This window comes from Stenella coeruleoalba, assembly GCF_951394435.1.
Source record: "Stenella coeruleoalba genome assembly, chromosome: 16".
NCBI classification, from domain to species: domain Eukaryota; kingdom Metazoa; phylum Chordata; class Mammalia; order Artiodactyla; family Delphinidae; genus Stenella; species Stenella coeruleoalba.
In genome coordinates, this window is record NC_137162.1 from 41,833,300 (window position 1) to 41,856,420 (window position 23,121).

The 23,121-nt window shown below is 34.0% G+C and overlaps 1 protein-coding gene and 1 pseudogene across 2 annotated transcripts in view; one reads left to right on the forward strand and one right to left on the reverse strand.

The window, feature by feature from the left end:
- Window positions 1-23,121, reverse strand: part of PCDH15 (protocadherin related 15) — a 1,372,333-nt gene that overhangs the window by 1,002,382 nt on the left and 346,830 nt on the right. The gene's annotated exons all lie outside the window — the stretch shown is intronic.
- LOC307174867 (proteasome maturation protein-like) lies at window positions 3,223-4,397 on the forward strand (annotated as a pseudogene). The gene has a single exon. The product of its transcript is annotated as a proteasome maturation protein-like (transcript).

Sequence of the window (23,121 nt, forward strand, 5' to 3'; positions counted from 1 at the left end):
CTATCTCTTCACTTTTATGTAAGTAGGTCAATTGCTAATCTCTTAATTTTAAAAATTAATCATAAATGTCTTTGAAAACCATAGAAAAATGCCTTTACAGAAGGGTATTTGAGGCCATGAATCTGAAATTAAAGACTATAAGCTAAAGTTTTCACTCATGGAAAACGTCTGGAGGACTTGTGGTGGTTTCATCTTTATTCCTGACTCTCATGAATTATAAGTGTTTGTCCTAACCATTTGTTTTGTGATTTCACTGTTTTAGTTCAATATCTGATAGTTATTTAGCATTAAGCTAATTATCTGTTATCTTAAACTTAAGATCCTTGTTCTTATCATAGTGATTATCTTATAAAATCATATTGATTTTCTGAGACAGTTAATAAATGTGAACTTCAGAAGTTTGTTTCCCTATTATTTAGCCTGCCTGAAATTTTAAAAATTAAAACTCATAAACAGATATTAAATTAATTATAATGTGACTACACAACAACACACAAATAACCCAGATAAAATATTCTGAACATTAGACTAGATGTCAAATAACCCAATATTTATTCTGAACTTATTATCTGATTATCTATGGCCCCTAAGCTAGTTATTTATACACCCATACACATATACATATCATATATATATATTTACTTTTTTAAAATAGCAAAAAATAACTATGAATATATACCCATATGCTTCTGTGTATATGTAGTATTGTTTTACATTTGATCAATCATTACATAATAAAAAGTGGCCAGTTTTTCCAAAGCTGATTTTTTCTATAGATATTCTGTAAATGATTCACAGCAGATTTATTTGAAGTACATAATCATCATAAGAGAAGTAAGCTCATAGTTATCGTTTTGATTTAGAATGTAATGATTTGAATACAAATGGATGAGAAAATACTTCGTGCTGGTCAAGGAGGGTCAAGAATGACTAGCTTGTTTATGTTAACCAACTGGCTGTGGTGAGTCTCACTAAGACTTGGATGAAAAACAGTAAGCCAGAATTGTCTCCTTCTGATATAAGAAGCTGGTAGTGGATGGGTTACCAAGGAATTCCTATTCTGAGGGACAGCTGTGGGAATAGGACTCCACAGCTCAGTGGCACATCCATTCACTGTGTGTGATGAAATCTGCAGTTTTTCAAGGTAGGAAATTTGGAAGGGAGTCAACACTGTCATTATATTTCAAGGCTGGGAGTGGGGATTACTGAACTCTCATCTGTAGGAAACCATAGCTACCTCAAGAAGAGAATTCCACAGACATGAAAATCCTCTGATCTTAAATCAAGAATGAGAAGAAAGGAGAAGAAAAAGCAGTTTATGCCAGGTTCCTCTTTTTCTACCTTAACCACTATATAGCCTTCTTTATTATTCTTATTTTTACTTTCTTTTTTTCTGTTCTTAAAGGCTCAGTGCTAAATTTGAATAGTACATGTGTTATCTTCCTCTAATTCAGAATTTTGCTATATCCCTACATCCACAACCCATCCACACCAGCCTTTTGCACTGCTGTCTTCACCCCCCCCCCTTATAATTAAGGTATTGACTCAAATATAATTTTCTTACAGAGACCTTCTTTGATCATATGCCCAGTATTGTGTACTCTAACAGTCACTTCCTATCCACCACTCCATTTTACTTCACATATGATAGCACTTAGCACTATCTGGTTATTGACTAGCCTCCTCCATTAGCATGTATATTGATACCAGAGACCTTGCAGTCTTGATCCTCTTGTAGAAATGCATCTGACCCATAGAAGAAGCTTTTAAAAATATCTGTTGAATAGATTTTAAGTCTTTTCTGAAAATTTTCAGTCTGTAATAGGATAAAAGTTTAAAAATTACTTTGTAATATGTATAAAAATTTTAATTTCACATTAGAAACCTACCAATTTATAATAATATTTTGTTCTGTTATTTTTCATTCTTGTGATTGATTAAGATTGAATTTCCACAGAGAAGCCTCTCTTTCAGCGTTTAAAATATTTGATTAAAATATTAGTTCTGGGGCTTCCCTGGTGGCGCAGTGGTTGGGAGTCCACCTGCCGATGCAGGGGACGGGGGTTCGTGCCCCAGTCCGGGAGGATCCCACATGCCACGGAGCGGCTGGGCCCGTGAGCCATGGCCACTGGGCCTGCGCGTCTGGAGCCTGTGCTCTGCAACAGGAGAGGCCACAACAGTGAGAGGCCCACGTACCACAAAAAAAAAAATTAAAAAAATAAATAAAATATTAGTTCTGAGTTTAATCTTTTTCTTTTGTCAAATAAAAACTGATCCCATATTTAATTTCTAAAAAATTAGATCCAACAAAAATAAATGGTTGTAACTTGCAGCTAAGATAACAAATTTAGAAGAGACACATTTTCAGAAATCACAACAGGAATATGAAAAGATGAAAATATCTATATCATCACTGAAACTGAGAAAAGAACATCATCCACATCTCAGGTATTATAAAGATGTCATGTGAAATATCATACAGATAGGATAGAAGTAAATCAGGCACAGTTATCTGTGTAAAGACACATTCCTCAACTGAGGAAGCACTGCAGTGTCTCAGAATAAATATAAACTTTCCTGAAAATGAACCCTGCTAACACTCCATGATTGAGGTAGAGCTAGGGATTTTAAAAAGAATGAGCCATGGGACATACTTAGAGTACATCATTTAAAATGTCCTTCTTTATTTTGAATTACCAGCATTAAAAGAAACTGGTAATGGAAGCCTGAAATTATGTGGCTATATGAAAGCCAGCAAGGGAATTAGGATTCCCCTGAGCACAACAGAGTTTCTCCCTTATGAAGGAGATTGTGTCGCCAATGAGAAGTCTAGGAACAATCTCACCTAGCACCTGAAGTAGAGATCTGGAGAAGGAGTGGCAGAGGTGATAGTAAGGCTATTTAATAAGAAATTTCCAAAACTCCTGTTAGGAACACATCTACATTGATAAACAGCTATTTTTTCCAAGATAAAATGTATAAACAAGAAATAAACAATCATATAAACAATTCTGAAAAAAGATTATAATCTAAAAATAAATATTATTACAAATATCTAAATATGATATATATTTTATTATTTATGTGTAAATACTATTTTATATGTTATATAAAATACATATATATTAAAGAAGCACATTTTAAACCTAATTTGCTCCCATTTGAAAAAAATGCAGGAAGTTTATAAACAAGGAAATATTTAAAATAAGAAAACAAGTTCGCAGAGTGAGTTGAAGATGAATGCCAGAGAACTTGGATCTCAGCTAAAGGACAGTATTCCAGTTACTGAACTTTCAGCAAGTGGAACTTTTGAAAGTCATGATCTTCTTCGAAAAGGTTTTTCTTATGTGAAAAATGAACTTTTGCCCAGTCATCCTCTTTAATTATCAGAAAAAAATTTCCAGCTCAACCAAGATAAAATGAACTTTTCCACACTGAGAAACATCCAGGGTCTATTTGCTCCATTAAAACTACAAATGGAATTCAACGCAGTGCAGCAGGTTCAGCGTCTTCCTTTTCTTCCAAGCTCAAACCTTTCATTGGATATTTTGAGGGGTAATGATGAGACTATTGGATTTGAAGATATTCTTAATGACCCATCACAAAGTGAACTAATGGGAGAACCACATTTGATGGTTGAATATAAGCTCCGTTTACTGTAATGCAGTGCGCTGTTCATGGAAATAGAGGGGCTGCATCTTGTTTATAGTCATTTTTTACTATAATTTGACATGCACAACATTAAAAGTACTGACACATGAGAAAAAATAAATAAATAATAAAATAAAATAAAATAAGAAAACAAAGATAAAAGGTGAGCTGACTGAGAGTCAAAAAAGAGTGAAAAGAGAAATGGATGAGCTAATGAAATAAAATAAGGGAACTAAAAATAATAAAGGGAAAATTATAATATAGATCAGCTTCACGTCCAAAAAATCACCACAAAATAGAAAACTGAATTACATTAGATTGGAACAAAGTTCTTCCAGAATATAGAAAAAGAAAAAAAAAAAAGACAAATGATGAGGAATAAGATCAGAGGTATTGAGCTTAATGGATGATAATTATGATCCTGAAGAAGAGACTGAAGCAAATGAGAAATGAGTAGACACAAGCAGAGAATAGTTTAAAGATGTAGGAAAAGACCTGAGTCTTTAGATGAATCTGTAAGGACTGCTGATCTCTAGGTAAACGTGAAAAAGTGATTCCAGTTCTAAGAATCTCCCTCTTCTAAACTTGAAATGAAGATGATCAGAAGAAGCTGACATTTTTAGAAGAGTTCTCAACCCTCGGTCCACCTCTCCCAAGCTGTCATTTAGGCAAATCCTGAGAAACTATGACTCCCATATTTGAAGAGACGTGGTAGTAATGGAATACCATGGCCTTTTCCTCTCTGATTGGGAGGGTCTGAGGGAGATGGAGGAGAAGGTAACAGTGGCAACTGCAGACAGACTAGTGAAAAAACAAAGAGAAACTGCACCACCCAGAACAAGTTTAATGAGGTATATGTTACAGCACTTTTAAATGATTGAGCAAACTAAACTAAATCTTTAATTAGAGTGAAGTGACTTCTAACTGAATTACTGAAAAAGAAAACAAAAGCAAAGGGCTCAGTGTATTTGTCATACTCACACCAGGAAATGTCAAATTTACATAAAAGTGCACAGAACACAAAACCCAACCTTCAAACTTTAAGTATGTAATGATAAGAAAGGAGTAATGGAGAATTCACTCACAGTATTTTAGAAGAAACAGTTGTAGACAGAATTACCCAAATGTAACATAGCAAGAAAAAATAAATGACATCATGCAAATATATTAAATATGTAAACAAATAACACTCATGAAAATATATTAAAATAGTCCATTTAAAACTTGAAGACATAATGAAAAATTAAAAGAAAAATTCCTTCCAGTACTTTGTACTATAAAACTTAACAAAACAATGAATTCACTAAATTAAAGCTTAAAGAAGAAAAGATAGAGCAACAGAAGTGAGTATAAATTATGATTACAGAGAAAGGGTACAAATTGATCAAAGCAGCACCATAAAATAAATAATAAATAAATTACCAATAGAATGGTCAGGATAGAAATATAACTTATTCAACTAAACAAAGGATTTTCATAATCACATTAAATACAAAAGTAATATGCAGAGATGAATTAGAAGGTAAGATCTGAGGACAATAATAATACAAAATAAAAATAATGGTGATCTGAAGTTAGAAAATTCAACAAATGAAATACAAAAGATATCCAAATATATAATAAAAAATTTTCCTGAAATGCTGGAAAATTTCATACAATGTCCAAAACTTAGATAATAGATGGGTCAATAGATGGATAGAATTTTATGGAAAATAGCTAAAATATGATCATAATTTCAAATTTAGGAAAACTAAAATATGAAGAAATAATTCTATGAGAATCCTGATTGAAAAAAACAGATCTTTCAAGAGTAAGAAAATCAAGCTGTTCTCAAGATCGCCACAGCAATATTCAATAATATGAAACATTGGAACAATGCCCCCAAGTTTTGTAGAATAGAAAATATAACCTTTGGGAACGAAAATAATGGCCCCTCAATGATGTCCATGCCCTAATCCCCAGAAACTATGAATATTCTACCTTACATGGCAAAAAGGACTTTGTAGACAGGATTAAATTAAGGATTATGATATGGGGAGATTATTTTGGATTATCTGTGTGAGCAAGATCTAATCATGAGCCCTTAAAAATGAAAGAAGGCAAGAAGAATGAGTCAGAGAGATGCCAGCAGGAGAAGCATTTAATGTCCCATTGCCAATTCTGAGATGTTGGGGGAAATGTACAAAAAGTAGAGACAGGCCTCTAGGAGGTAAGTGGATCCCAAGCTGAGAGCCATCAAGGGAAACCAGAAACCTTAGTCCTTTAGTCTTAGAGAACTAAATTCTGCCAACACCAGAACGAACAAGGAAATGAAAAATACAAACTTTCCTGTCAACATCTTGATTTTTAGCCCCATGAGACCAACACTGAGTATTTGACTTACAGAACTGCAACATAATAAATATTACTCTTTAAAGCCACTATATTGGCTGTAATTTGTTATGGCAACAATATACGTCTAATACATAACTGAAGAATATTATACACATCCGAGCTGTGTCCATGTATAAAGGAAACAGAAGGGCATCCACAAGGATGAAGATGGTGAGTACACTCTCTTAGTGGTTCTAATGAGGTTGAATTGGAAATGCAGTACCAACTTTTCTTCCTTCTCTTATTTTTAAATATCTAAGAAAGAGTGAAACTTTCCAGTGCAGAGATTTGAGAAGCAGCTGAATAATATAAACGAAAAAAAAAAAGTTTAGGAGGAAAGAAAGAATAAGAGGAATTAGCACACCATTTTTCTTATTTTTTTTCCATAGAAAAAGAGTCAAATCATATTATATACCCTTGAAAACTACGGTTTAAACATTTATATGCACACTTACATACACATAATATTTAAGAACAAGGCTACTCTTAAAGACTAAAAAAAACCTCCCTTAGACAATAATATCTTAAGGAAAAATATTTCAAAAGCTCAACACATAGTTTCATTTTAATTTCATGATGTGTAAAGGAAAATTAAATATAATTCTCTGTATCATCTTATTTATATGAATTTTTTCTCCCCATTCTACTTCTACTCTATTTGTATCTTCATAGATTGGATCAATGTTGTGAAACAATGACCATGTCCTTTACATTATGAATTTGAAATAAGAAATTCAAAATAACACATAGAGAACAAATGCCAGTAGATTACCTGATCATATTAATTAGTAATCTAATGATTACTACATAAACATTATTTTCACTGTGTTAAACCTAGTTTTAAATATTTGTGCTGGATGTTAAAAAATGTATATTTTTAAATGTTTTGTTCTACTAATATTTAACCCTAACACTAAGTCTACCGTCCTATAGAAACCAATATGATTAAAGGTATTTCTATTTAACTTGTTAATATCTCAAGTAAAACTTTATATGTTCTCACTGTTTTGAACCTAACAGAACGATAGTGAAGCAAGCAGTCACCATCAATCTATACTAAAAATCTTAATACTTACCAGGAACAGTGCCAAAAGTTCTGGTAACAAAAAAAAAATACATCCACTTCCTTCTTTCAAGGAAGTTTCCATGTAGTTTTGTGACTAGAGCTAACAATTAGCAAAATATAAGAGTAATCTAAATGGTTCTAACTCTAAATGCAACTAAAATTGCTTTGGCTGTGTTCAACACCCTACTTGCAAAAGCAACAGGAGAAATAGAATGTTGATGCTTTCTGATATTAACCCCATTACAATTTTGTGAAATGTCCTGCATTCCATTTGTCTTTCAGTGTTCCTAATCACGGATATTTGGGAATGACAGCAGGCAAACCTATTCTAAACAGAATAGCAACATGGATTTTGTTACTGTTCATTTGAGCCTGGTGTTTTGATTAAACAAAACTCTTTGTCTAAAGATCTGTCATCTTGTCGGAGAATATAAACAAATTGGATTAATTTTGGGTTGTTCCAAAACAATTTTGCTTCTGTTGGAATTCAGAAGAAGATAACTCTTACAGGAAACCATATTCTACCCTTCTTCCCTTTTAAATTATAAGCATGTTCCACACAGGAACTGAGCAGATAGTGAGCACTCATTCCCCAGGCCCTAAATAGAAAGCAAATTATATAAATCTTGGTCCTTACCCAAGACTGTCACATCCAATGAACAAGCTAAACTAATACACCCAAAATAACAGTACACACTGTATGACCAGTCATTATTTTAAATTTGGCCCTTCCTCTACAGTTCGCTTATTTGGAGACAGAAGAGAAAGTTATTATAGCCAGTGTGGTAAGCCAAAGCTCCCTTTGAGTATTTGAGATAAGAATTGAGCTAGGTATTAAAAAGTGGTAAGATTCATAAACATGAAGGTAAGGCTCTTGGGAATTCAGAGCAAAGGAAAATAAGCTTATAAATCTCTCCACGAAGAAATGAGCATACTGAGTTTGTGAGACGGTGACAACATTGGCTCCACAAAGCAGGAGAAAATTATACTGTAAACATAGAGAGTGGTCTGCTTGGGGAGGGTCTTGAAAAATTAGAGAAGTATGAAATAGTAGCTAGTGAATGAAAAGTCTTGGTAGGAATGGCAACTGAAAATGGTGCTTAAGAAAAATTAATAATAAAGTTGTTGTTGGAGAACAGACTATCATATAGGCCACAGTGAGATCACTGCCATCAATACTGAGAAACTGCATAACAGAGAGGAAGTTAGTGATACACATTTTATTTCAACAGATTTATTTTGTATACACAGAGTAAAAGCAAGATTATTTATTTATTTATGTACTGAGGCATGCTTTTTAGTCATGTAACACTAGGGCACACTCCCACATAGTAATTCAAAATGCATTATTGCTAATGGTAGTTGTTTTGACCAAAAAAAGTCAAAGACTTAATTTTATTAAATTAAGTCATTCAAAGCCATGTCTCTCAGGTAATTCATGCATAAATAGTAGCTAGATGAGAAAATGAAGTGCTAGGTCAAGACAGTGCCAGAGTAGAAGCCAACTATGGTTTGTTATAATTGTACAAATCAAGGTGCAGCCTACCTCCTAGTGTTTCAGTATGAATTTACTAATTGCAGTTTGATCCCTGAAGACTACTAGAAGCCATATTTAATTTGTATGAAAGTTAAATTTGTGGTTGGTCTATATGCATAAGCTAAAAGTAAGTTGTTTTGTGTTTCTGTTTGTTTTGTATTGCATTCTCCTTCTCTAACTTCTTTGCTGGTGATCTGAAATATCCTATGTGTTGCTCTGGCAGAGTTTTCAACAACAAATGCTGGAGAGGGTGTGGAGAAAAGGGAACCCTCTTGCACTGTTGGTGGGAATGTAAATTGATACAGGCACTATGGAGAACAGTATGGAGGTTCCTTAAAAAAAGTAAAAATAGAACTACCATATGACCCAGCAATCCCACTACTGGGATTTCTCAGGGCATATACCCTGAGAAAACCATAATTCAAAAAAAGACATGTACCACATGTTCAATCAGAGAAGAAAAAAGAAATAAAAGGAATGTTCATTGCAGCACTATTTACAATAGCCAGGACATGGAAGCAACCTAAGTGTCTATCAACAGATGAATGGATAAAGAAGATGTGGCACATATATACAATGGAATATTACTCAGCCATAAAAAGGAACTGAGCTCTTTGTAGTGAAGTGAATGGACCTAGAGTCTGTCATACAGTGGTAAGCTGGTGCATAGGACAGGGCAATCACCTCGATGCTTTGTGACAACCTAGAGGGGTGGGATAGGGACGGTGGGAGGGAGGCTCAAGAGGGAGGGGATATGGGGATATATGTATACATATAGCTGATTCATTTTGTTATACAGCAGAAACTAACACAACATTGTAAAGCAATTATACTCCAATAAAGTGTGAAAAACAACCCTCTGATAATCTTATGGTGGTTCCCTTATATGTAACTAGCTTTTTTTATCATGCTGCTTTTAAAATTCTCTCTTCAACTTCTGACACTTCAATTATGATGTGTCTTGATGTGGTTCTTTTGGGGTTCTTCATGTTTGGGACTCTCTGTGCTTCCTGGACCTGGATGTCTGTTTCCTTCCTTGGTTAGGGAAGTTTTCAGCCATTATTTTTCCAAATAAGTTTTCTACTCCTTTCTTTCTTTCCTTTCCTTTTGGGACCCCTATAATGCAAATGCTAATATACTTAATGCTGTCTCCAAAGTCCCTTATGCTATCCTCATTTAAATTGCTTTTCTTTTTATACTCCAATTGGGTGATTTCTGCTATCCTCTTTTTCATATCACCGATCTAATCTTCTCTATGATCTAATCTGCTGTTGATTCCCTCTAGTGTATTTCTCATTTCAGTTATTGTATTCTTCAGCTTTCATTGGTTCTTTCTTGTATTTTCTAACTCTCTGTTGAAGTTCCCACCATGTTCATCCATTCTACTCCCAAGTTTGGTAAGCAGATTTGACCATTACTTTGAATTCTTTATCAGGTAGGTAATTTATCTCCATATCATTAAGATCTTTTTCTATCAAAACTACAATGAGGTATCAACTCACATCAGTTAGAATGGCTATCATCAAAAAATCTACAAACAATAAATGTTGGAGAGGGTGTGGGGAAAAGGGAACCCTCCTACCCTATTGGTGGGAATGTAAACTGGTACAGCCACTATGGAGAACAATATGTAGATTCCTTAAAAAACTAAAAATAGAGCTAACATATGGTCCAGTAATCCCACTCCTGGGCACATGTCTGAAGAAAACCATAATTCAAATAGATACATGCACCTCAATGTTCATTGCAGCACTATTTACAATAGCCAGGACATGGAAGCAACCTAAATGTTCATCAACAGAAGAATGGATAAAGAAGATGCGGTACATATATACAATGGAATATTACTCAGCCATAAAAAAGAATAAAAAAATGCCACTTGCTGTGACATGGATGGACCTAGAGATTGTCATACTGAGTGAAGTAAGTCAGAGAAAGAGAAATATCGTATGATATCCCTTTTATGTGTAATCTAAAGACATGGTACAAATGAACCTATTTACAAAACAGAAGTTGAGTCACAGATGTAGGAAACCAAGTTGTGCTTACCAGGGGGAAAAGCGGGGAGGGATAAATTGGGAGACAGGGACTGACACATACACACTACTATATATAGAATAGATAACTAATAAGAACCTACTGAATAGCATATTCAATTCTCTGTAATGACCTATATGGGAATAGAATCTAAAAAAGAGTGGATATATGTGTATGTATAACTGACTCACTTTACTATACAGCAGAAACTAACACAACATTGTAAATCAACTATACTCCAATAAAAAAAGTAATTAATTTTTTAAAAAAGGTCTCTTTCTGAGGTTTAGTCTTGTTCTTTTGTTTGGAAACTATTTCTCTTTTTCCTCATTTGCTTGGCTCTCTGTGTTTGTTTCTCTATATTGGACAAAACTGCTATCTTTCTCAGTCTTTAGGAGTGGCCTTGTGTAGGTGATGATCCTTCTTGATCGACACTGCCCTAGCTCTTGTTTATCTCCTGAATCTTTCTGGTTGTCTATACTACATGATTTATTCTTGGTATGGCCTCATTGTTGAGGGTGTGCCAAGACCTGTCAGTGGTCCAAAGGGAGGAATCTCATTTAACACCTAGTTTCAGGCTGATTGAATGCCAGATCCTCAGGCAGCAGCTTTAAAAGCTTGAAGATATATACCGTCCTGTGAGACCACAGTCATAATTCCCCCTGGTCTCCAGACAAGATTTGGATGTGTCCCCTGGATGACAGTTGCACAAATGTGGGCTCCCCTTTCTGGGGAGTCTTGTTGAACTGTAGCAAGGCCAACGGGGTGCTCAAGCATGGTGTCTCCCTGCTTACTTTCCTGGGAGTGCCTCCTTAGGCACATTGCCATCTTGAACCATCTCTGAAGTAACAGAGTTTTAATTATGCTCATATACATAATCATTTTCATTTTTGCCTTAAGAGAGTTTAGAATAAGCAGGCTACCCTCCTTAAGACGAGAAACCTGTTTGTGAGGAAAATTCTGTGTTTATCAGGCCAAACACAGGAGCTTCAAAGCTGCTCAGATATATGAAAAATAAAAACATTTCTTGGAAATTTCACAAACCGCATTGGGCAATATCTAAGTGGTGTGTACTACTGCTTTAAATAGAGAAAAAAGTATAATAGAAACCTCTTTTAACTGGCTTCTAAAACTCTGGGTAATAGAAATTCACTTTGTATTTTGTAAGAACTCATATTAGGTCTAATATAAAGAAGGGAGTCAACCCTAAGTTTAGCAAGCACTTAATAAAAAATAGGGCTATGTAAAGGCAAAAAACATTACATTAAATGGTCTAGATCTGAGAAAATTTCCAGACTGCTGACTGCATTGGAGTTGCAGACTCAGCAGCATATTGTAATAAGTAGTTCCCAAAGCACACAAACCGAACCATTTTACAAAAGGCAGATGAGGAATTGGAAACCACTTTGGATTTGACATTTTTGTTGAAATTTAATTTAAAAAGTTACAGAAGTGAAGATAATGTGAAAAAGCAGTGCATAAAGTCAGCTTTTTTACAGTTTTATCACATGGCCTCATCATCTTCCTAAAGCACCACATCACTGTGATTTCCTGATGTCTTAAATGACTAGGGTAATATAAATTACATCCCCAAACATTATTAATTTAAGTAATAAGCTTGAAAGCAAAGAAAAATGGCTCTTTTAAAATTACAATGTCATCCATATTCCGTGTTGTTCTTGTTAGTAAAACCATGACAGCTTGCAGCATTGTTTTCTCCCTCCTTTACCTTTCAGACAGTCTCCTGCTTCAGTTGAACATTTACGATTAATTAGAAATGGTTTAGTAAATTACATGAAGGAACAAAATGTTATATGATAAATATTCATCAAAAGTGTGACGCTCCATTGTCTTTAAACTTTGAGAAGCTAGAGCTTTATTAGTTGAAATACTTGAAAAATGCTGTTATCTTACAAATACATATCACAGATTCATTCGTAAACAGTAAAAGGAAAGAGACATTAAGTACAAATAAATTTGATTAATTAGAACTATTAAAATTATCTATGAGTTGAAGTGTCACAAGTATAGCGAAAAATGTCCGTTACACTGTTTCTTAATAATGAAAATTTGTGAATGTTTCAGAACTATTGCTTAAATATAAATACTATGATCAGTCTGAATTAACCTCATCAGATTATATCTTAACTACACCAGATTATACCTTGAATTTACATATTATTTATTGTATTTCAGATATTTTCTTATATGAATGAGAGTCATTCCTACTTTTGGAGAACTCACAGTAAAGTGGGAAGAAGGACAAATAAACAACTAATTAAAATATAGCTAGAAAATGTAATATTAGTTGCATATATAATGTCCTTTTGGAATCAAAGGAAAAATGTGACTTCCACAAGGTTTGGAGAGATCCAGGGAGGTATATGGTTAAGAAAATATTCATGGAGAATTAGACTGAGGAAAACTGAATCATAGGTCACATTTTTTTGCATAGAATCCCCTATCCTTCAAAAAAGAAATGTTTTCCTTCTCTTTTTTTTTTTTTTTTTTTTTTTTTTGCGGTACGCTGGCCTCTCACTGTTGTGGCCTCTCCCGTTGCGGAGCACGGGCTCCGGAAGTGCAGGCTCAGCGGCCGTGGCTCACGGGCCCAGCCGCTCCGCGGCATGTGGGACCTTCCCGGACCGGGGCACGAACCCTGAGAGTGCAGACTCTCAACCACTGCACCACCAGGGAAGCCCTCCTTCTCATTTTTTAATGGAATCTATTCTAAACCTGTATTTTACTCACTTTTCAGTTTTATAGTTTTACATTGAAGGTCCATCATAATTTCAGTTATCAGAGAAATTTAGTAGGAGACATTTTCTCTCACATTAGAAACATGAATTTGGGCAAGATTTTAATTAGTAAACAATATATTTATGTGTTACCAAGTTGAAAAGTGGTAAGTAATGGATAAATCTTCATCTTAAAAGTACAGATTTATCAGTATTATATGGGGTTATTGGATAAATAAGAATATTTCACACATTAATTGAAGAAAAGTACACTAAAGCAACAGGTGGTCATTATCATTAGCCTTCTGAATGCCCTGATACTTTTTGCATATTTAAGAAAGGTGAGAATTATGAAAAACAGAAATCACTCTTCCACAAGAGAGCTTTGAAAATGGTAACAGTTTAAAGATAAATAAGTAAACACATGGTCCAAAGCACTAAATATTCAACTTGAGTTCTGTTCAGTAGAAATAAATATCCAGGGCAAACAAATACTTGAAGAAAGAACTCTAAGAAAACAAAAAATATAGAGATAGATATGATATGATAAAATAAAATGTTCAATGGAGCGAACACTTCATAGCAAAATTCATGCCTCTCATAACACTGATTTTATAAAGACTAGTTACACAACATTGTAACCCAGAACGTAAAGTATCATAATTTCATATTATGAACTGTCAAATAGTGTGACATGGCTATTTTTAAGTCAAACCTGTCCTTTTCCTAATTAATTATACTTAAAAATCATATTCCCAGACATTTTAATGAACTAAACCTTAAGTGTTTTTAATTTAAATCAGTGTTTTCATACTTTACTTTCCATAGTGTTCAAGATTCATTAAAACTCCTAAGAAATCTAAGTTGAAGTTTCAGTAACTAGTGATTTTTGAAAATCATCAGATGTTACAAAGCAACAATCTTAATCAGACCCAGAATTTATATTGTCATTAATGTTTGTGATGTGATTTATATCGTCTCCTTTATTTCTGTGTTAGCTGCCCCACACTGAAGAAGTTATTAGTTATCATATTAAACAAAAGCAGAAACTGAGTTAATTAGCTCCCTTACAGTCACAGACACTAAGTATTAGAATCAAAATCAAATCCAGGTCTTTGACTCCAAGCTTAGCATTCTCTTCTTCCCAATAAATCCAGGAAAATAAAGAGCACGGTTTCCAAGCAAACTTAATATATCTTTTTAAATACAAATATCTGATCTTTAGGAAATATTATTTGCAAAGATATCAGTCATACTTAAGTATGACTCGTCTTTCGTAAATATTTATACGTGATTCAAATTCTGTATTGAGAGGTTAAAAAACAGAGGTGATAAGTAACTAATTGTTCAGTATTTGTTCCAATAAGAGAAGCATTAGAAATATCAACTGTCCCTCCCCATGGGAGAATTTTACATCCTGGCTCAGTTGATGTCTGGCTTGGCTAGTGGCTTGTGATGCCTCTCCCTATGGGCAAGTGATATGTTTCTACCAGTTATGTCAGAAGTGGCCATAAGACTTGCTTTGGCCAATAAAATGTGTCACTTCTGAATAAACTGTTTATATATACACAAACATACCATGTTGCCACTTTGTGACTATTTTCTACTTCATAACATTGCCTAAGTTGGCAGTTTAAGATATCTATTGGATGTGAGAAAAGACCTTCTGAAAAAAATTTTGCATCCATTTTAAGAAGGAATCATGCTATTGTGTTTACTTTAAAATGCCTATTATTACCTAATTCTAAGAGGAACAAAGCTTCACAGAGAAAACTGTAACAGAAAAAAGAAAAATTGTTTTATAGGAAAAAATTATACACACACACACATCTATAACATGTGAATTTGCAATAAAGTAGACATTTGAAGAGTCTAAAATTATCTAAAGTAGCATTAATCACAGTCTTGTCTTCAAACTGGCATGACCAACATCAACTGAGAGCTTTTGAGAAATGCAGCATCTCATCCCTGCCTCAAAACTACTGAATTGGAATCTCTGGAGGTAGAAATATGAAACTGTGTTTCAGTAAGTATGCATGTAATTCTTATGCAAGCTAAAGTTTGAGAAACTCTGATCTAAAGCATATGGGTCTCAAAACAGTCAAATCCATAAGGTATGCACAACAAGCCCACTCTAGAAATTACCCTTTTCATGCTATAACATGTCTCTATTCATTAGTATAATTTTTATCATTGTACTGACTTATTTTCATAGAAATGTGTTTAAACTTAGAGCTGGTATTTATTTTACCTTCCAACACTTTCATTAATTCACTTTTCGTACAGCTTAGTGTTTATTCAGCTCAACAGAGAAAGATTCCTTTTATACATAAGGCAAATAACCAGATCTTGGAGGCTATAAATAGAAATTTCCATTCTACATTATCTCCATACATTGTGATTCTGTTTTCTCTTTCAGCCATTTAACAAATAACTTTGAACACCTGCTACATGCTGCCATGCTGCCCTTAGTGCTGAAAAACAGCATAAGATGGAAGCCTTCCCTTCACTCACCCAATCACTCCCTCATTCTTTTGAGAGTTACTTCTCAAATGATCAGAATGAATTTTCAAATGAAACTCTTAAGTCCTGTGGTCACAAAGTCTTACATTTTTGATGCTGTTTATATCTTCAAAGAACCCAAGCTGTTGTTATGTCTGTGAATTGCAAAGTAAATTCTAACAGAGCACTAAGAATCCTGGTTTTCATATGTAACAGGGGCATTGAGGTACTGGTTTCTTTGTGTATTTCACCCTCTTGAACACAGTGTAAAAAGTGTACTTCATTTATTGAGACTGTACCTTTAGAAAATATGAAAGCTTAGGCATTTCCTTCTCAGAGATAGAGGAGAAAAACCACTGCTGAGCTGTATTTCTTTTTCAGGAAATAAAAAGCAATATCATAATTATTTCATGATTATATAAGTTGTTTTCATGACAAAATTAATGTTAAGATTATAACTATTCCTCATATAATTTAAAATCTCATGGAGGAAAATAAAGGGTTGAGAAAGGACATGAATATACAATTCTCTCATTCACTCATTCATCCATTCATTGAACCACAACTATTGATTGCCAGCTATTTGGCAGTTACTATACAAGGTAATGAGGTAACAACTTGAGCAAAGCAGACATGATGTCTGTACTCCTAAAACTTAAGTTTAGTCAACCTATGAAAAAATGTTGTCATAACTTAAAATTTACCTTACAATAAAATTTAAAAAGATACTTAAAAGAGTATTTAATAAAGAGGATGTTAATGACATTTGAGTATCTTGAATAATTAACAATATTAATTATAAAACTATTTTCCATCAACCAGAAAATCTGTTGACATGCCCACATCCCTGTCAGTTTTACTTAGCGCAGTTAGGATTATTTTGTTTTGAAACACTTACGATAAAAACTCTTTATCTCTCCCTTTGATTTTTAGTTGGAATTTTTAATGACTTTTGAATATACACCTTACAATTGTTGCCCTACTTCCCAACGATGATTCAGATACAGTTATTTACCCAGATATTTGGGAAACAAAATGTTTGTGGAAACTTTATTTAGTCTATTCTGTTTGGCATAATTGAAGGAGAACACTTTACAGCAATAAAGAATATTTAACAAAACCATTCTCCAATGCATGGGGATATACAGTTAACACATATATGGACAATATGACATCAAAGTAATTAGTAAGAGGTCAGGGTTAGATGTCCTAGGTTTGATTCTCAGCTTAGCCACTTACAAGCTGTGAGACTTTGGCCAACTTTAGTAATTGTTCTGTGTTTTAGTTACCTTAACTATAAAATAAGAATAATAAATGTATCTAATTAGATGTGTTCTAATATGATAACCCAGGTAAAGTGCATAGCAAAGTACCTTGCACATTAAGTTTCTGATACATGTTAGTAATTTTTATTAATGTTAGTTATGATAAATTTATGTAAAAGTGTATCATAACAAAGCAAAACACACTGTACTAGGAGTTTTATTTCCCCATTTTTCTCCCAAAGCTGCATTGTCAAATCCTCTACATTTAGTCTGCTTTTTGCTTTACTTATTTTTCTTTCAAATCCCTCTTATGTCTTCTAAATATTGCCAGAAGGAATGGCTAGCAGACCTTAAATAGGCAATCTGAAAATCTTAAAGGATTCAAATAAATCCAAGTTTTCAAGAACTTTTCATATTGTAAATTCACGACGGGGGAGGGATTAGTCTATTTACTCTGTTAGCCATTAATATTTGTATTATTGGCAACATGTAATGTTTTATGTTTCCAGTGATATTAAGAAGTGTTTTATTCAGTAATTTTGTTCAGTAATCTTCGCTCCAAGAAAAGGCACAATTCTAGAACTTTATGCCTAGTAACTCTTTATCACTAATTGAATATAATACTCAATAAATTTATAATGATCAAACATCCTAGTCTGCTTGAAATCATATGTGTATCACCGATACAATCTAATTACCTACCAATAATATTGTGAGTTGAACAATAAATTGATGGTAACCTTACTTATACATATTAAATAATGCCATACTTAATAATACAAACAAAATAATTTAAGAGATAATTATCTTCTTTAAAGCTCAATTGTTTAAACACTCACACATTAAAGAGGATACCTATTCCATTGCATAAAAGCATGAGAGCAATGAAATAGCTAGCTTTAATGTAGAAGTATTTAGTCAAATCAGAGAATCAAATTCATGAAAACTCTCGTGACTGCAATGATATTTTTTAATATGGAAAAAAAGTAGTAATACCATTCTTTCTTTCTACCAGTCTCTTTGTTTTTAAATCATTATAACTTAAATAATTTCACCCATTTGTAAAAGGTACAGAATGATACCGAGTATTAAATTCAAAATTAATCTCTCCTATCCCTGAGTCCCAGCTATGGAGTGTACTGCCTAAAGTCAACTGCCAACAAAGCTCCAAGCTTTTCGTATAGACATATTCAGTTATTTTTTATGCTTGGGTGTGATCATTTCATTAACAATAAGAATGATTTAAGCATATGAACACACACCCAGCATACTTGGGTTCTAGTACTCATCTGGTTTCGTATTATCTTTTTACCCTTAAGGAAATAGCCTATTGCTTCAGTCAGTTTGCTTCAAAGACTTATAGTGATAGAGAGGATCAAATGGAAAGGTAAATGTGAGGATACTCTATAATGTAAGAGAAAAAAATCACTTTAAAAAAGAAAAAAAAGTCACTGGAGAAATGAATAGTGACTTTATCAAAATAAGTTGGGTTTACAAAACATATTGAAAAAACAGTTTCCAAGATAAAGTCTGTAGTGGTTCATCACAAATAACATTTAGCCTGTTTAACTGTAGTGATTTCAACCTCAGAAAAGAGCACAATTCTTTTAATGTTGACAAAACTATGAGCAACTATGGGAGCATTTGCCTGAATAGAAAGAGCATTGTGTTCTCTGGCTAGTCTCAACTGACAAAGGATGAAATTCACATAAGGCAGCAAAGATTTAAGTTGAATATTTTAGGGAGGGGGCTATATATAAATTTTGACATTGCTTAAATGTAAACTATCAAGTTGGTCAGAGGTACAAGGACCCTCATCTCTAATGGTACACGATGATAACCTAGCTTTTCAAACAACACTCACCAAAGGGCATTATAATCCCATTATAAATGGCTAACAAATTCCAAACCTTTCTGAGCTATATAACCTAACATGATAAAAAAATCTTTTCAACATGATTTTTTATTCAAGAGCTCACACTTGACTGCCAGCCTAAATGGATACTACCATAGAAGTTCATCTGTTAGATATCTTAGTACAAAGCAGTGCTCTGAAGGTCTAGAAGGTGTGTACGTATCAATTTCATAGCATTTCATTTTCAATTCCTCTTGTATAAAAGCGTGCTAACCCAGCACTGACAGAAGTAGAGCTACATCAAGACAGTACATGAGTAGGATTCAAATAAACCCTCTGACAGGAGACAGATTCAAAGTATGTGTGGAAGGTATTTGACTTCAACATTAACATGAGATGAAGGACAGAAATGTCTTTGTTAAGAAAGAGAAATGCTGCAATCATATGCATGTGTATTAACAGAAAATACATTATAAATACTTAAAGTACTGAGTTCTCACACGATGATGCCATGGACTCTAGCCCACTGGCTTTGTATTACAGTTCATTTGCATTTGCATTTTGGTTTTTTTGTTAGGTGTTTGATCAATTGACAGGTTTTTAATCACTCTTGGTCTCAGTTTCTTTATGTTCACAGTACAGGTAATCACAAGTTGATGAGGGCTAAATAAGAAAGCACATGCAAAGGGCTCTGCAAGCAGAGTTGGTGCTTAGCACAGATTAACTATTATGATAAAGATGTTTAACAATTTCAAGTAAAAGGAAGAATCATTGTTTCTGTTCAGAAGTTCTTTTTTTTTCAATTTACCTGGATTGTTTGTTTGCTTTTCTAATCTTTGCAGAAAAGGAGACAAAATTAAACACAACAAGCAGTGAGGGAAAAAAATAAAGCTTCTAGTGGTTTATGATCACTCACTCAGTTCATGAAGATGTATGCAGCAGGAGGAAGTCAGTTGCCAGACTAATGTATACTTGGAGAAGGACTGGTCACTGGATAACATTATTTACTGGATGGTAGAGAGGACTTACACAAGAGCGACCCCTGCTGTTTGGAAAGAGAAGTATATGAAACCTTTTATACAGTTACCTGCTTAGCATCAGTACACATTTTGGTAGAATACACTGTATAGTCTTATTCTTGCATGAAAGGAGGTTGGCCCAGAAATAAAATATAGTCTAGTAAATATATTTTTGTTTTAATAATGCCACTGTAGACAAAATCATTTCTAAGTCACAGGTTTTCAAAACCCTTTTGGTATCAATCCCTTTCTATTTGGTTGATCTCATCTCATACTGCTCTCCTCCTAGTTTGTTATATTCCATTATAACCATTATAATCCAGCCAAACAGACCTTTCCATTCCTCACACCAGCTTCTAAGCCTGTACACTTTTTCTATGCTATAAAAATTCCCCCCACACCAAATTCCCATGATTGACTCTTAATCATCACTCATAAAACTTTTCCTGACTTCACAATATAATTTTCCCTTTTCTGTCTATCCCAACAAGATTCTGCTTTATCTCCTACATTGTTTTTTATCACTATGTGAAATGATCATTTCTATACAAGAAACTGTTTATCATCTGATTCCGTGCATTCACCACACTATACCCCTGTACTTGATCACAGTTGCTCAGTAAGGCTCAATTAATATATTGTCAAATGAATGAAATAAACAGATGGGTCTGACAAAAATGAGTAAAAGATAAATAGATTTTATATTGTTCTCTACCCTGTGTTATCATTAGATAAAGTCCTGCATTGTGGAGAGTTCTGGTTCCAAACAAGGTCCCAGATCATTCCTGTTCTAATTTACCATTTAGTCTCTAACCTTTGAACTGTTTCTTTTCTTAAGTAATTGCAGCTCCCTTGCCATTATTTCTGTATTCTGGTACGCCATGAAATTGTTAAGTCCAAATCAAAAACAAAATAAACAAACAATACCCAAAAAAACAACCACCAAACTGGTATTTTTGTACTTACAATACTACTAGTTGGGGTTAAATCTGAATTTTGTCATTATTTTTATTCCCAGTTTTCAAGTTATTAATGAGGCTGAGCAGTTTTTCTTATGTTTGTTAGGAATTTGATTTACCCAAGCGACAAGATGAGCCCTGATTTCTTCCACAGTTCCTGACAGCTGACCTTAAAAGCAGCTGTGAGAAAACCAAGGCTAGAATACGGAGAGGATGGTAGACATGTTCTCAGGCCTGAAGGCCAAATCTTTCTCTTCCTAACCATTTCCACCTTCCCAAGCTCTAGATTCCCTTTCTTCTCCACCCCCTTTGCCTCCAGTCATGAAGTTAAACCCTTGTCCTACCTCCGCAAGCTAACTTACATTTATTATCCTTTTCTTTTCCAATGCTCCTACTGTAGAGACTCACGCCAAAAGAACTAAAATTGTATTCACTGGTTATATTTATCTTCCCTCACCTTATTTTAATCCTACTTTATTCTTATTTTTTCCATTTTTAAATGATCTTTCATTCTTTAACATTTATACATTTTTGTATCTCATTACCTACAGATTCTTAAACTTTATATTTTAATTATTGAGTTTTAAATGTTTTATTATCTTGGATCTTATATCTCCATCTTAATTATATCTTTATTTTTTATCTTTGGTGTTCTATACATTTTAATATTTTAATCATTCAAACATATTAATATTTATAGAAAGCATTCAGAATGATGCCAGATAACTGTATAGCTATATATATAGATACAGATATCTGTATCTATATCTGTATGTATAGCCTTATATCTATTCAAATGCCTGTGGATGGAATTTTGTTTTTTAACAACTTTCTTTTATCCTATTGTATTCTATTTTTCTATTCTATTTTAAACTTCGACCATCCACTTATCACTATTTCTTTATTCCAATGTATCCTATATAATATATTGCAACTTACACACAGCCACAAATGCAACTCAAAGAGTACATATGCACACATAATATATATTTGTATATCTTCTTGTTGTGTAGTTATATACATCTCAAACAAATTCGAACTCATTTTTTCACATGGTTACTAATTTTATCACATGATTTCATCACATTGGGCAGGCCTTAAAATGAAGAGCGTATCTCCTATGTACTATTGCTTTCATAAGTATGTTCTAGAAACGTCACCCACGGGAATCAGTATTCATTTCAGGAAGCATGAGACGAGCGCTCTTTAAGCCCCATATTGGATGGATTTAACCTCACAAAATCCTCAGTCTTACACAATTTCAGGCTTTTTCCTCTAGTTGTATACAAGATTAATTTTGTGATAGATGTTTGTCTCCTAGAACAGCCTGCCTATGAGAACATTTGACCTGGGGAATATAAATCACATACTGAATCTGGTACTTGAATCACATAAATCCACAGAGTAGAGGAGTTTCCAGAAGGTAGTTAAATCTTGCCCTTTGAAATCATGTGCCTGAGCTGGAGAAAGTTACTGCTTTCTGTGGCTACTGCTGCCAAAGGGTCACGGGAATACAGGAATAAAGTCAACACTGGATTTCCCCGAAGTTAAAAGCCTTTTAAGAGTTATGTATGGGGAGTTCTGAAAGGCGTGGCTGTGGGCAACGTGGCCACACCGATGAAAGGAGGCCACAGTACTTCGGAAATCTTCCTATTCACCCATGTAATTATGAAGAAACTTACCACTGTAAATTTTATATTGTCACTTTTAATGTACATATTTTATCTCTGCTTTAATACTAAAAGTTTCTCAAAGACAGTATTTATGCATGTTTCATTTTTTTATCTGCCACTGAACTAAGTCTATGCATAAAATACAATAGGTGCTAAATTATTATCTGACAAAAGAATGAATCATAGTATGCTGTTTTTTGTTTGTTTGTTTTTTTTTTTTTTTGCGGTACGCGGGCCTCTCACTGTTGTGGCCTCTCTCGTTGCGGAGCACAGGCTCCGGACGCGCAGGCTCAGCGGCCATGGCTCACGGGCCCAGCCGCTCCACGGCATGTGGGATCTTCCCAGACCGGGGCACAAACCCGTGTCCCCTGCATCGGCAGGCGGACTCTCAACCACTGCGCCACCAGGGAAGCCCAGTATGCTGTTATTTGAATTTTAATCCACTATAG